Below are 5338 nucleotides of genomic sequence, written 5' to 3'. Positions count from 1 at the left end.
CAGCTCCTGGAAGGTGGACTCCCGCAGCGGGTTGGGTTTCCCTTCCTCCAGCTCCCAGCGGTAGTTGATGATGTCCTCCAGGTAGCTGTGAAACGTCTGGGATCTGACCAAGGAAACAAATGTACACTTGCTGAAGTTTGCCTGGAGCAACTCGAACACAGGCAACACAGAGACAGGTAGCCCTTGAAGGAGAAGCGTGCCCTGCGACGGTTACAGCTAACTGCAGCTCTGTAACTCAGGTTTTCAGGACAGAGATCTAGTTGCAACATCATGGCATTTCACATTATACACAGCTTAGCTTGCAGGACTCGATGACTTATTTCTTTCCAAGCTGAAGGAACAAGCTAAACATGATCCCACTCCATCCCCTTTCCATCCCTGCGGGCACTGCCTTGTGCTAGCACCAACACTGACCCTTTGCTAAACCAGGACACAACGAAGCACATGAGTCTGATCCCCTTCTGCCTCTCTCCACCTCATGCAGATATCCTCATCTTCACCTTTCCATTTGCTCCTCACATCTGCCATTGCTAAGCTCTGCTCCTCTCTCCCCCTCTTCAATACTTTTCTACGCGCTTGTTCAGTGGTTTGAAACTTCGTGTAGCTGATCTTCTCTGCCACCACCACTTCCTCCCTGCTCCATCACCATATGCTTCCCACACTCCTGTGGTGGCCCCTGTTCCCTTCTCCCTCGGTCCCAAGGGTGCTGACACTTTCTGCCCATTCCTCCACCAGTGGCTCTGGCAGGACAACTGCACAGTTAGTGCACTTGGCTCGGGCCCTGCTACACAACAAGGCTTGCTTCCAACACGGGTGGACCTCCTGAGCATGGTTCAGCCCAGAGGAAGACCTCTCTCAAGTCTCCCAGGTTATCAAATCGAACATTTGAGTTTTTCAGCACTACCACTAAAATGGTCTCTCTCATTTGCCAGCTGGGCCACATTAAATAATCTTTTCTTTGCCAGCAGTTCACCACATAACCCAAAGAAACACATATTTCTTACTCTCAACTGACGTTGAGGATAAATGCTCCTATCTGACATATATCAAATTGCTGGTGGAGCTTAAGGCTAAAAGAGCTCCTGCCTATATTTTATGGAGAGCTTATTCTGACTGCTGAAAGTTTCAGGGGAGGGTATGAAAAAGGCCTGGGGATACGCGTCCCTAAACATGAAATGTGTCCCTAAACATAAAATTTTATACCAAGATCTGTCCTTATGACTTTGACACCTGAGACTTTCCAGTCTCTTTTAGCCTGCTAGCACTGTGCCCTGAGCGCAGAGGAGAGGACCCCCCCACACCCCAGCCATTCCTGCACACACGGGAAGTCCATATGCCGGCAAGAACACCACTGGGTACACATTCCCACCAGCTCTCAAAAAGGCAGCTCAACTTGATAGGTTTTTGGCACAAACTGATTACTCTATATGATTAATGGAACTTTGCCAGCACTGCAGAATTGCATTTGCCTGAGAAATTGCTAACTACTACAAAAGCTATTATTTTTAAACAAAGAGAGAGGGGAGCACGATCCAACTGGAAGAAGATCGTCAAAGTCAATATGAAGTTAGCTATTAGATGAGGGGTTCACACATTTGGTAAAGAGTGGACTTCCTTTACAAGGACCACGACTGGACAGCGAGACTGCAAGAACGAGGGAACAGATGCCACATGATTTCTCAAGCCACGTCCACCTGGCAGCGCTTCCCTTCCTCCTCAGATGGAGAGGAGTTGATGTTACCACCCCGCAGATTGCTCCCCACCAACCTGCTTCTTTCTGACGTCAAATGGAAGCTCACCTCCCAGAGCTAACTCCTCTCACTGGATGAGTTGTGTCACCCCCTGGTTGTATTTAACAACAGATGCTCAAATGTATCTGGATCTAGTGCCTTTTGCAGCCTGGAGTTTGTTCTTTTCTGCATGACACGAGCAGACTGTTGGTATTTCCAAGTGTCATCGTTTTGCCCCACTAATACTAGCAATCAAACACAATTTGAAACAATTCACAACATTCAGTCAGCACAATAAAGAGGACTGCCCCGTGAAATGATTTCTGTGCTGTCTCAAGTAATAATTTTAGGGAAAAAACTACTGAAACCATACTTTTTCTGAGTAAATATTCAATGCACAACACATCTACCTTAAGTCGCTGTGCATTTCCACAGTGACTTCCTCATTATAGTTCAAGACCTAATCCAACTTCCAATGACTTCAACGTGGCAAAAAGTGTGATACCAGATTCTCTGTATAATCTTTTTCTCTTTGGGAGTGCTACTTGATCACAGAGAGCTGAAATACATGATATTTACTGAAGTCATCCTATACATATAAACATGTATACGTAAAGACACATTTAACTCAAGGTTTCAGAACAGAAACAGTGACCAGAATATCCTTTCCTGAAACAAGTCCAACACCCGTATTCAGATGCTTAGCCCACTGTGGAAAAGGGATGTAAGTTCTCTAACAGCATCTGAGCTCCAGCACCCTGAGCTTATTTTGCCAGACCTGATACAGAGTCCGTATATTTCCAGTAAAACAGACTGCAAAAACAGTTCCTAGGATCCTAGTTCCAGGATCCTGCAAAACTAGTGGTGACATGGGATGCCAGGAAGAAGCAACAAAGGGAACAGGGCTTTGACCTGTTAGCCTTCTAAGTCTTTTTCCACAAAAAACAGGGGAAAGGTATGCATCAGACAGATACTCTTACCACTGGCATGAGTTCACTGATCTTGCTCTACCATTTCAACTACTCTCAAAGAAAACTGATCCAGGAAGCCCCTCAATTCCAGAAGATCATCTGAAATCTTTGCCTATGTAACTCTCATTTCCCCTGGGGACAGGCTCTGTTGACTTAACCAATTTGGTTTGAGTTTGACTTTCACATAAGTGGCTAACACTAGAAATTTCCGCCATCCACCCAGTGTCCGATACATTACAAGCTCTGTTCTCAAGAGTGCTTTGAGTTCCTACCCCCATCAATTTTCAAAGACGGCTACTGTGCATTTGTCGCTTTGAATAAGGATAGAAATGAGAACCAGAGATGGGAACCAGATGTCTCAAGGCATTCCCAATCACTCTCAATCTTACCCAATTTATATTTTCACTCTTCATGGGGGCTGGCTTCTTTTCCCCAGACAAATGCGGGGTGCTCGTCTTCAACCTCTCTGCCACACCTACGGTTAGTCTCACTTGGCTGGTCTCTATTAAATTTCCCTTTGAAAAGGGTTTCTGAAATAGACCCCCTGGTTTGGAGGAGAAAATCTACAGGAAGCATAGCAATCTGTGAGAACTCTGCCCTTGGGGTTCTTCCCCATACAAAGCAGAAATGCTTGCAACTAATTGTTCAGCATTAGCCATAAAATCTAAAACCAAGAACCAGACAGACAGGGTCCTGGAGTGGAATGACATGGACGCAGGCTGTCAAATACTCTTTTTTCAAGCTCTCAAATAAGACAGCGACACACCTGCATATTTGGCAAGTCCCACAGTCTCTGCTGCAGTTGAGAACCTCTAAAACCCTTTTGATAGGCAACAAGAAGACAGGGAGGAGATCGCTGAGATGAGAGAGAGGTATCTCTTCTCCCAATGTTCTCAGCATCACTGAGACTTTTAACAAAATTCAACCAAAAGAAGCAATCAATGTTAAGTGAGCAATATCCTTTCCTTTCTCTGCAAATCACATGGAGGAATAGGTTGATGCATGCAGACCTTCTGTCTCAGGACACATATCCAGAGGAAAATGAACTCTCCCTTGAAGTAAATTGGAGTTCCTAGGACCTATTTGAGAGACCATGGCCCACCATGACTGTCACTGTTTCCCACCCTTCTCTCTCCCTTTGCCACACAGCAATAACAATCTGCCACACAGCTCATTAGCGAAGGAAAACTATTAGAGAAATCACCTACAGGAGGTCAGAAGAGTTACTTCAGAACACTCCGTGACTGAAATTTCTTCCTTCCCCCCAAGAGGTATTCTCCCCATCCCAACTTCATTAGCCTCTCTCTGCACCTTCAACGTTTCAGAAAACAATGCAAGGTTAACCTCACTCGTCACTGCATCCCCTACTTTGCAGTTGCCACCCAACGTTATCCAAAAAACAATTTGGATTAACTGCAGTGAGAAGTGGTGGGATGGTAAATATGTATCTGTGCAATACATCCTGAGTGGATGCAGCTGATTTCTCGCATGAACCCAACATAATTTTCATCCCTGACTGTGAAACCACTGGGCTGCTGTCATGGGTCCCTACCTTTTTTGCAATGGTTTTCAAGGGGCTCAGGCTGAATTGCACCTTTAGTTTAAAGTTTTTATCATACGCGGTGGACCTCTACACATATAAAAGGAAATCTGGGACACAGGGAAGGACACGACCTAGCACATCAGTGTCAAAGGGGAGAAATAACTGCAGGCAACCCACAAGGGTACCGGCGAGGCTGCAGCTCAAGTTCCCTGTGATCTTTAGCAGCAGCTGCAAAAAAATCAGGGCATAAAGACGGCAGGAGCAAGGCTAAGGAGGGGCTCCTCCCCAACATGGGTATCAGCGTCCAGAACAGTCGGAGAAATTATACACCCCCCGAGAGCCCAGTGCTGCAGCCCGACCATCTGCCGACCGGCTGCCTCCCCGAAGAGGGAGGTTTCTCCGCGCTCCGGGGAAGGGGAGCTGGGGACTCCTCCCCCCCGGCCATCCCAGTTCAGCAGCCTGTCTCCCTGTCTCTGTGGCTTGCCCTGCTCTCAGAGGCACCCTTCTCACTCCACAGGGTTTTGCCGTGCTGGGCCATGCTCTGAAAAGCGAGGCCAGCGCATGGAGCAAGCCCCTGACCTGGTGCTTACATGCCTCCCCGAGAGCCTCCTTTGGAGGCCGCTGAAAGAGAGTGAAAACCTCACGGGGTTGACAAGATACATCAGAAAAAAATTGTTCAGAGCTTCTGGTGAGCTCTGTTGGGAGAGGACAGCTGCTCGCAGGGACTCCAGCCCCACAGATGCTCTGTAGGGCAAACACAAAGTGAAATTCCTCCTGAGTGAAGCCAGTAGGGCCACAGCTACGCACATACATGCATGCACACTTGTTTGTTTGTTGCTTTATTTTTTTTTTTTTTCAATCCTCATGCTGAAAGGAAGCAGAGTCACTTGTGCTTTTAGTTTTAAAGTCTCCAAAGTACATCAAATCTTGGCTGGGAAACTGTAAACAAAATCAAGCCAAAAAACAAAAGCAAAAACAAACACTGATTCAGTAAGAGAGTCCCCGTGTCAATCTGCACTTCCCGCAGGCAGGGTGCCACGGCCCAAGTATGGAATTACTGTCACAGCATACTTCCCTACGCGGTCTACTGCTGC

The sequence above is a fragment of the Aythya fuligula genome, chromosome 1, assembly GCF_009819795.1.
Source record: "Aythya fuligula isolate bAytFul2 chromosome 1, bAytFul2.pri, whole genome shotgun sequence".
In the NCBI taxonomy this organism is placed as follows: Eukaryota; Metazoa; Chordata; class Aves; order Anseriformes; family Anatidae; genus Aythya; species Aythya fuligula.
This window is presented reverse-complemented; position numbering follows the sequence as displayed.